This window comes from Vicugna pacos, chromosome 6 (assembly GCF_048564905.1).
Source record: "Vicugna pacos chromosome 6, VicPac4, whole genome shotgun sequence".
NCBI classification, from domain to species: Eukaryota; Metazoa; Chordata; class Mammalia; order Artiodactyla; family Camelidae; genus Vicugna; species Vicugna pacos.
The window spans coordinates 79,911,617-79,922,922 of NC_132992.1; positions in this window are offsets into that span (position 1 = coordinate 79,911,617).

Consider the following 11,306-nt stretch of genomic DNA (forward strand, 5'->3'; position numbering starts at 1 on the left):
CATGCTTCTTCAAGATACAATACAGATGCAACCTCACAGCCCACCAAACCTTGGGAAATGTCTTGGATCACACCAGTCAATTATCTGACCTCTCTGTGCTGTTAATATAACTTTAAAACACTTTTATTTGTGGAGATTACACATTGTACTTTTTCGTGGGTCTGTTTCATGCCTGCACTCGAGGTCCCTGGAGACAGAGCACATATCCTGCCAACTGTTGAATCTCAGCCAGTGCTAAGTGCATTGTCCCCATGGCAGGTGCCCTGTACTCGCTTCTGGAGAAAGTGTGATTGGAGCTTGCGGGGGCCCTGCGGTGATGTCAGATGCCCTGTGGGATCAGTTCTCTGCGCTCAGCAACCCTGTCAGTCTCCTGTGGATGGATGATTTTTTTTAAAAAGCCGCAGAAAGAGCCATAGAATTGTGAATTACGTGGAATAAGCATTGCTCAAATGCCACAATGTAAAACAAAACACATTTTCTTTAAAATCTCTTGGTTATCCATTACTGTTTTTTATAGAAATTTTGTCTTGGTGATTTTCCAATAGCCACACATGTATCTGATTTGAAAGCTTGAGATAAACTCAGGAGATGTCTATCCTCCCAGACTTCTTCACCCAGGGAAGCCTAAGAGAACCATTAAGATGATTTGAAGAGTAGCCTGGTATTTTACAGACAACCTCACAGCTGAGCCAGCTTACACAAGGCATATGAAGAGCTATGTTAAGGAATCATCTTGTAACAAAATGTCACCATCATGAAAAGTACACAACATCTGGGCAGACACAAAGTCAAAGGGAAGCATTTTGACAGTTGGCTAGTCAAAACGAATTCTTCACATGCGAAAAGCAGAGGTAGCTTTTGTTTGTTTGTTTCCATCGGCAGTATCAAAAGGAACAGGCATTATTCACTGTGTCATATCCTGTGTCAGAAATACAGCATAGATCATTTAAAGGTTCACATTGTATTGTCTCGGTTATTGCCATGAGAATAAATAGTCTCTCCTAGAAATGCTATTCCCATAATGAAGGATGCAGTGGAGAGTGGTGGTTATTCAGAACTCAGACTTGCATCAGGCTGACTTATTTTGGAAATCCACCTCTGCCACTAACCTCACCTTGTTAATAACTTACACTGAGGGTCATCAGTTTCTTGTGCCTTAAAGGGAGACATTGAAGACTGACACATATGTTGGCGGTCAGAACTGAACGCAGGTACAGCCGTTAATGTATTATCTGGGATTGGGTCAGTGACATCAAGCACTGTATACTTTTCAGGCAAACCCAGCTCACAAGTAAGAGAGTGCCATGTTGTCAACTTCATGTGATGAAACCGAGCTTCTTCAGTATGCAGATGAGAATTATATGTAGGAATCATCTATTTAGAAGTGTTAGCCTCTAAAATTCCACATAACTGTGTACAACCATTATCAGTACAAGTTTGACAGGGAGTTTTTCATTTTCTCTGTCCTTTTATTCTGGAACAGTGGGGAAAAGTGAGATTCTCTAGGGTAACACAGAACAATACTGGGTCCTCTGTCTGCTGGTGAGTGGGAACCCTTATACAGCACTGCTGAGCAGAAAGAGAATAGACTTCTTTGTAGTGTTGCTCTTTCCTGTCTAATCCTGGCATGGTTGTTGCTGAAAATTAATTCAGGAAAAGTATCAGATGGGTGAGTATCAGAGTGAGTGTTCAGAAGACACTGGCAAACTGAAACATTTGAAAAATCAAGGTGGGAAGTCGGGGAGGAGATAGCTCAGTCCTAGAGTGCATGGTTAGCATTCTCAAGGTCCTGGGCTCAATCCCTAGTACTTCTGTTTAAAAAATAATAATAAATTTAAAAATAAATAAATAAACCTAATTACCCCCCCCAAAAAAAGAATTGGATGGCCACTTAAATGATAGACCAGTGGCTTTCTATAAAAAATTTAAAAAAAATCAAAATGGTAACTTTCTGTTTCTAAAAATCTATAATGTTAAATGACATGGTTTTATTTCATTCTACTATACCACAAACCATAGCATCAACATTTACACTTGATTGACAGTGAGGATGGTAACAACCCAACGGAAGAGTATTTTAATGGTTCTGCAATGCAGATGCAATAGTCTACCAGCTGTCACATAGTTCCTTCTTGCAATCAGTACCACTCTTGATTTCATAATCTAGTTGTAATTAAGAAACATGCATCCTCTTCAGCTGGGTCGTGTTCTTTTTTCCTTCTCTATGCTTTCTGTTATAGTAATTTAAAATAGTCTCAAAGCAGCTCACTCACTGGGGCCCATATGAGCATTATTTTCCTTCTGATCCTGTCTTCTCTTGATCAGTAAATACAGAAGGTCAGATATCCAGATGCTAAGGGGGAAAAAAATACTTTCTATTCTAGTTTTTGACTGCAGAGTTTAATTGGTTTCAGGGCAATTATTTGGTAGACGTAAGTCAACACTGCCATTCCCATGGTCCATAGGCGATTTCTATTCTGTTTGGGCTAGTGTCTGTTTTGATAGATTGGCACACAGCTCTTTCTATCGTTAAATGTTTTACATAGAAACCTTCGTTATTTGGAATACAGTATGCTCCTCTAGCGTGTTGGAAGTAAGGGAGAACCAGTTGCTTTATAAGGGGGGCCATTTACATCTGATAGAGACCAACAGCTTCTTATATCACCTATTGGGCGGAGAGCTAAATTACTGAAACATTGTGAATCCCTTTCGATCTGAGTTCAAAGCTACCTACGGCTAGATTCATCCTTGCTCCAACGCATACTAACCTTGAGCCTTGGACACGTTCATGTTTCAATTTCCTCACCAGTACAAAGGGTCATTGCACAGTTTACCTCTGCAACAATACAGCACCACGCCTGACACGTACCATGTGCTCAATAAATGATTTTCTGAAAATTATATGGAACACAGCTCAGGTGTCCCTTACATCTTGGTAAGACCATTTCTCTCTCTACCTTGTTTCTCATATGTGAAAGCCTCAGAGTTTGGCTAGTTTCTTAAATTCTTTTAAGCTTTAAATTCTGTTTCATTCTTGGTAATTTTTCCATGAAGCTTAGTTTTAGGTCATTGGGCTGCTTTAGGTCCTATGTTCTTACACATTTTAGAAAAATGTGTATGGACTAGAAAACAGGGAACATCCAAACGCCCAGTTTCATTACCTTTATCCTGAAGACTGGCATGTCCCGCATTACTTATAACAATAGTAAACGCGACATGTTTAGGAAGCAACAGGCACCATCATTTAAAACAGGAGCTGTGGGATCACTTTCTGCCTGTTTGATATTATTTGATGTTCATCAGCTTCCTCATATGTGAAATGAGATACTAAAACTGATGAGGTGTCAGTGAGACAATTTATTTCCAGTATTCAGTGCAGTGACTGGGATTCATTCAAACCCATTTCCGCTGAAGAATTACGAATAAATAGAAAGAGAAGCAAGTGGAATGAAACCCCTTATTAAACCAATTACCTTTTCTTCAAAACAGGAAAGTTTACGAATATGACTAAGTAAACATATTTATAAAATACTGTATTTCGATAAAAAGTGTCAAAGATCGATTTCCCCACAAGAACAATTGTATAAGACAAGGTTGTTTCTTAGCATATTGGTTACATCAGACCTTTCATTTGATGGCGATTACACTTTAAATATGCAGCAGAAAATGAATTATGAGAAAAATACCCAGGAAAACAATAATTGATAAAAGTGGTTTATTTTAGATGAAATAGAACAGATACTAACATTGACTCTGCCACTTCTTATCTTTGAACCTTGAAAACGTATACAGTTATGGTCTAAAATCAGTAAAGGACAAGGACTTAGAAGAATTAGAAATTACTCCTTTTCAGGACCTTCAATATATTTATAAAAGCATTGCCTAACAAGTAGCAATGGGGTGTCAATGTCCAAATGTTTATTTAGCCTTGAAGTGATTGGCCAAGAATCCCAGCCAGTAAATAATAGTTTGTTTGATTACATCATACACTTGTGTTTAATAATGATATATTGTTTCATTAGAGATTTTTACAGACTTTCCAATAATTTATAACAAACTAATGACTGGTATTTTAAATGAGTGGCTTTTAATTGCATGGCTGAAAAGTGATCTTTAAGACTCAGATTGAGGTACACTCTCTGTTCACCTTTTTAACAAGCCGTTATGATTCTCATGCATTAGCTCTTTGTTATGAAATTTTTAAAAGTCCATTAATTCTAGAAAGAGAATTTAATAAAGTGTAACCAAACTAGTAACATAATTATTTTTTGATATTAGCTAAGTACTATGCTTCTTCTATAAAGGACCAAAATAGCATTTGAAAAAGAATTTATCAAAGTAAATATTATAAAATGATTTAATCATATTTTTTCCAAACATTAAAGTTCTACCTGGCAGTTCAGGAATTTCTACTGGAAAGTTGAACTGGCCTTATTAAAAGTTATTCACGCATTCCCCATGGTATGAGTATGAGATGATAGAAAGAGCATTGGCTTTGGAGTTAAAATATTGATTCATTCACTTACTAGCTGTGTTCTTTAGGCAAATAACTAACCTCTTTACTATTTGGCTTCTTATCTTTAAATGATATAATAAAAACATCTGCCATAGTGTTGGTGTGGGGATTCATTTAAAATTACCAACAGAATACTTAGTTCATTGTAGTCACTGAGCTGTACCAAGGACATCCAGCTTCATCCTGCCATTTCCAGCCTCTTTCCTTTCCTTTTGTTTTTTGCTCTCACTTCTGGTTGAACTCAGTGCTTTCCTGCCCTGCTGTAATGAGGACAAATGTCTCACAGTCTGCTCCTCCATGAGATCCTCAGAGAAAGATGCTGTCTCATGTAGACAGCAGTGATGTAGCTTTGAGCGTGGAGCCACCAATCCTGCCACGCTTTGGATATGTTCATCTGTTGCTTGAAGTAAATCAAGACTTACTGTTGTTCTTACTCTTTGTCCTGTCATCCTCCTCTTTGCTTGGAATCGCCATCCTTGTCTTCATTCCTTTGATCCCAGGCATCATCACCAACATGTGCACATGTTACCTAGACGTTCGAACAGTGAAGTGTTTACTAGCTGTTATGATGGGGGTTGGGAATATATGTCTTATCCAAACAGAACACTTACCAGTAGACGATGGGACAAGAGACAGTTGAGTATGGATGGAGAGAGAAGAAATGGAAGAGTTTGGAGCAAAGGCCACTAGGATGGACTGCCCCCAGGAGGGACCCCAAATTTGGGAGGAACATTAAGGAGAGCAAGCTATGCCTATGTGGTTGGGACTCCACGAAGCACTCTAGTGCTGTGGGTAGAAGGCTGGAGGCTGAAGGGAACGTATTCACCTCTGTCCTCCTCTCCAGGCCACCCTTACCTGATGACTGGCAAGCATGGACCAGATGACAGCTAGCCATGGGGCTATGAAGTTCTGGGCATCTTACTCCAACTTGGATTAGCTCTGAAGGGCCATGGCATCTTGCAGATGGGTTGCAGGTTCAATTTAGGCTTCATTTCAGGTGTCACAACGCCTTCACTTCTCCCTCTACCCTGTCCTTCCTTCTTTCCCATCCCTTTCACAGCTGTTGATTGCAAGAGCCCTTCCAAATAAGCCTCTTGCATGTGAATCTCGCATGCTTCCCCGAAAACCCACCCAGCCATTGCCTGCTTCATACTTCTGCTCAAGGCTTAGATTTCACTGCAAAAAGGACGCTAATTTTATGACACTGGGCTTAAAGGTGTTCCCTACTTGTTGAACAACGGGAAGTAAAATTAACTTCATGTTGTAACCTCTGACTGTTTGATTCTGTGCATTAAAGTGATGCATATGGACATATACGAGGCCCAAATTTTGCTGTACGTTTATGGCAAACCTATTTTGGTTAATCAGGAGTTCACCTTTCCCCTTTTCCGGTGGCTGTCAAATTTCTAAGGAGATAACCCTAGTACACCCTAAAAATAAAATTAAAAGAACACAAAGTACAAAAAAGCAAAAATAGTTAACATTCAATTCTTTGAAGCAAGTGAAACCAAGTTTATCAATTTTGTATGAAAATGAAGATGTCTAACAAGAAGACAATCAAAATGATTGCTGTGGTACAAGTGTCTCCTGCGGACAGATAAAAACTGGAATGAAACCAAAAGAATTTCCAGAGCAGGCAGTGTCTATTCTGTAATAATTTTCTCTTATGATCCAATTATTTTAACTGCCTTTGCAGGACCCTCCCAGATCTTCTCAGTCATGGGCTGGAAGCTGGGAAGACAGTGCCTCATTCACCGTTGCTATGTGACCTTCTTCCAGTCCAAATGCTCCTTGACACATGCAGTGAGCCCCATGGCAAGTTGTGTATGGGCCTGCCTTCTTGTGAAGTTGACGAAATCTTGACAGGAGTAAGAGCAAACTGAATGCTCTTCCTGAAGTGGGTTATACTTTTAAAATAAGCTCCTCTTCTTGAAAGCAGTTGACCCACATGAGCAGAAAGGAGATGAGTATTGCAGCCCATCAGGTGTTTAAAGTGCCCTGTTTACTTTCCATGGTGCGACAAAGCAGAAGAAGGGACTCCACAGTCATTCTGAGACTTGCGATTTTACTTTTGGCTTCTTTCTAATGCATCCCAAGAATGGGAGCAGTGAATGATTTGTGTCAATCTTGTTGGAGAGCTGCTGAGTTTTCTTATGATTTTAGCTGGAATTGGAGGCTGTGTTAAGAGAATTCATACGTATAGACTCTTGCTACCGTCAAGTGCATCACTCATTTTAAAGGTGAGATAACGGAAGCCACTGAAAGGGCAGATAAAGTCAAGGAAATCTCGAAATGACCAACCTGAGCACTTTATTTCCAAAACGATACATTTTATCAGGGTAGCAAGGTGATCTGTGGCCTAATGGCCCAACCAAGCTGCTGACTACATTCAGAATCATGCAATTGCTAGTTTTTAATGCAGATCATGACCCAGATTCCCTTGGGAAGTAAAATTTAGTCCCCAAAGTATGTATAGCAAGTATTAGATATTCTGAGAATTTTGTCTTGTTTAATCCTTGGGAAAGCCACTGAGAGCTTTCTCTCCAGAAGCAAATTAGAAGCAGCAGAATTAATTAATAATAATAATAATAACAACAACAACAACAACAACAACAACAAAGGCTAAGTTCTCTCATCAAGGGCTTTGCCATCACAGAGTTCTTTGCTGCCATATATTTCCTACTTTTTAATAAATGTGCCTCATGAAAATGACTACTTCTGCATCCACGTTCTCCATTCTCACTGGCCAGGCTCAGCCTTTTCTATTAGTCTAGCATCTCTGAAAAGAGATTCACGCCCTTTGATTACAACATTGCAAACTACTTAAATTACCTGGCAAACACTTCTTTAGAAGCTGCCTCCTAATCTGTCTCACAAATAGCTGGAGAGAATTAGTGTAAATATTTCTAAAGTGCAGATCCCACCTTAGGTCTTTCTGTAGCACAGCTGAGGGGCCTGGTGGAAATCCTGACCTGGCTTTTTTCTAATCGTGTAACCCTGGGCAAGTTGCTTAAACTGCAGCCATAATTTCCTGGTAGGTTTGGTGTAAGTACTAAATGAGTTTAAATTCACGTAAAGCGTGTACAACATCGATTGCATCATGTGGGTGGCAACATTCTAACCCCTCCCACAGTGTATTTGGTCTATGACTTATTTCTGCTAAAACCCACTAAGGTGAAAACTAACAATTGAGAAGGATTTGAAAAAAACGTAAGAACCTCCAAGGATAAAAGAAAGGAATACAGTATTTCACGCTGGGATGGCAAAACCTTAAGTCGGGCTGGTTGGTTCAGTACTGGGCATTCCCAATCTATTATATACATTTTTTTCTGGAAGGACTCAATCACATTTATTGGCCTCTTTTGCATGTAGAGTCCTACATGTGAATTAGGATCTGCCAGTGATGTGCACATGTACAAAATTTGCAAGGCAGAAATGAAGTAGAAACTCTCCACCTCTTGATGTTTGGGCTTGGGTACAAGTCAGGCAAGGTGGCCATAATGCGTGTTACAGGGTCTGGTCACTGACTTCCCTGAGGTCAGGGGGTGGTAGCAGGAGACCCCTGCTGTCTGAATAAAGCCTTGGACACAGCAGTTAAGAGGTGGCCCTGGATTTCTTCCTCCATTCCCTATCCCCATCCCCAGGCTCTTTCACTATATACCTCATATTTGTATTAAATCCTCTCCTGCCTAAAATAACTAGAATTATTTCCATTTATTTCATTTTATACTGTCAGATGAAGTATTTAATACCAAACCTGGTTACAGATCCACTTACTTAAGGATAGAAATTTGGTATTGGTTGCCTACCCCGGTTGAGTATGAGAAAGGAGACAGTCCTATCAGTGCATCGTGACACATTGCTAATTCTTGGCTTGCAGCGAAAATCAGCTCCTGCAATTATTGTCTTAGGTCACCTGGAATGCAGTACCAATTAAAGCCAAGGTTTTGTGGTTTCTTCAATAGAATTTTATGATGAGAATATAAATATAATAATTGTAGGGTAGGCTGGCTCTCATTGACTGGACTGAAAATTGAAGAGAAAAAAAACAACAAACTCAAGAGTTTTAAATACTTTGCTCAAGGCAAGTCAGGAACCCAAGGAGCATCCATGACTACCTCCCACAATCTTTTATATCTTGTAGCTGTAGGGCTGCTGGTGGCAAAAAAGAAAAAAAAAAAGTCACATAGTGTCTGATCTTGTTTATTGCTGCATTGGAATGTGGGCTGAATCATAGCTTCACCAGGCTTCCTCTGTGAAAATTACCGCATTGGTTAAGAAAGATTGAGAACCCAGCGAATTTGAGTGGGAACATTAGATGGCTTAGATTATTATGACCATAATGAATGTCTAAATCCACTGAACCTTCTTTGCCAGTAGAGGCCCCCTCATCCCTGTTATATTAGGTTGATTCTTCCCTTCTTGGAGAACTAACTCACCATAAGTAACTAATGTGTAAGGAATGCCATTTCTCCCCATTGTCTACCCGCACCATCTCACTGCCTCCATACGTATAGTTAGAATTATTTCCCAGTGTGTGAGTAGAGATCCAATACGAAGTGTGAGCCGAGAGGAAAAGTCTAAAACCTTAAAAAAAAAAAAAAAGACTAGTTTATTTTCCATCAGCAGAAACCTGGGGAACATGTAATAGATTGGAAGGAGGCTGCACCTGATAGAAAAAATCATAAACATATTGGTCCAAATTAACCAATATGGCTGCACGGACCAGCATCTGGATCTAATGTGCTGGCCCCAGAAGCCCAGTGGTGTGCTGATAGCTGGTTGGTGGATGGGTTGACTAAAACCTGGACTCAGTGATATTTCACACCAAATGAAATTAAGATGCAAGAAATTCCTTGGCTTATTTGTAGAATCTGAGACTTGAGGGGGATAAGAACATTGGAGTGACTTATCATGTACCTCATTTGAACTTCTGATTATTTCAACTGAGCAAGACCAGAAGGTATTTCTTCCACCAAGGCATTAATCAATACATTGATGAGGACTGTCCTCTCTCGGACCAAGATGAAGGTGTAAATACTACCCTTGAAATGGGCTCCATGTTTAAGTAGGGATGAAGGTATTCTGGAGTGACAGAGGTCAAATGACAACATTTGTTACCAGGTATCATGTGGACGTGATTATAACAGACATCAAGAGGACAGTAGTAGGAGAATGGTATAACCCATCTTCTAAGACTGGATAATTACAAACAACTCTGTAAGTAAAATAGATGTTCAGCTACCTTAATGTATATTAAATGGTGCAGCAACAGAAATGACCCAGGTGTGACAAATGGAGGCCTGAGTCTAATGATCACAGTGGCGGGTCACAGCCACCCACCCAGTTCCCAGACCTGAGGTGGGAGAGCAGCGATCTCTGTGATAAGCCCATTTAACTTGCTTTCTTCAGCCATGAAGAAATTGATTATGTTTTGGAACATAGCAGATCAATGTCAACTTAATCAGGCGGTGACTCGTTGCTAGTGTTGTGGAGGCACGTGGTCAACTCACTGCGACATCTCGTATTCAGCTATAAATCTAGAAATTTCTTTACTTTTATTTGAATGTGCAAAGAACACTGCAGTGGTTTGCCCTCACCTTAATATTTCTCATGGCAATATCACGAATTACTCCCTGGGCCCTTGATTGTCTCATGATACCAGAAGATGTCACACAAGTCTACTAGTTAATGACATCAAGTGACTTTTCAGTCACTTAGAACGCTGGGAGTAAATTACAGCTTAGACAGCTTGGTAATTTCATACATATACCGGAAGTTGGGAGAAAATCCTTTGTGAAAATTCAGGACCCGCCATCTTTTGCAAATTTCTGGGGGTTTGATGGGGCATATCTGGATATTTCTTTCAAAGAGATAGGGCCAGTTTTTGGTGGGCTTCTTGGATGTCTGAAAGCAACATATACTATTTTGGGATGTGCTTCTTGACTGCTTTTACTAAGAATCACTATGGCTGTGTGTCTGCAGTTTCTTCCAGGGCAAGAGGAGACCATCCAGCTGATCCAAACTGTGGTGCAAGCTGTTCTTCCTGTCACTTGGTTATAAGGGTTCAGCAAACTCAGTAGGGCCCAAAGTGTCTGAAGCAGATGGCCAGGGAGTTCCGAAAACCTTGCAAATCTGATAGGAGATGAATAATGTAGACCTGTGGGTGTTTTAAAGCAAAATCATGTCTTCTTCCTGAACTTAGTCATCTTCTTATGAGGAAAAGACCCTTCCTTGCTAATAGATGCTGGGAAAGGCTGAACACTTGACCATCGGTTTGAGTAGCCAAAGGGTGAACTGTATTGGATACAGTCAAGTGGCACTCAGCACTTGTTTCCATGTCCTTCTGGGTACCATCTTGTACTAAGGAAGCTGTAAGCTGAAAAATGCATTTCCAGACCCCTCTGTTGCTAGCTCTAGATAGGAATTTGGTGCCACCATTAGATACACTCATACATTTCGAAAGACAGAAATGGAGCGGAAGCCATTTATGTTGCCATTTCAGTAACCAAGTTCACCGTGACATGAGTGTCAAGGGCAGTTGTGGTGAGACTAGGGGCTGTGCAACGCAACAGTGTTTTTCTTACTCCCAGAGAGCCATCACTCACATAGGCTCTGGAACTTAATACTACCATTGGCAATCCCCTTTCTCTGCTTCTTTAATTCTTCATACAATTTTCTAAGTACCTAGTTCTCCTCTTGCCTAAATATCTGGGATAGGTTTTATTTCTTAAACTGTATCTCTGACCAGTTACAGAGAAGTTTCTCTAGTTGTTCCCAGAGCTACAAC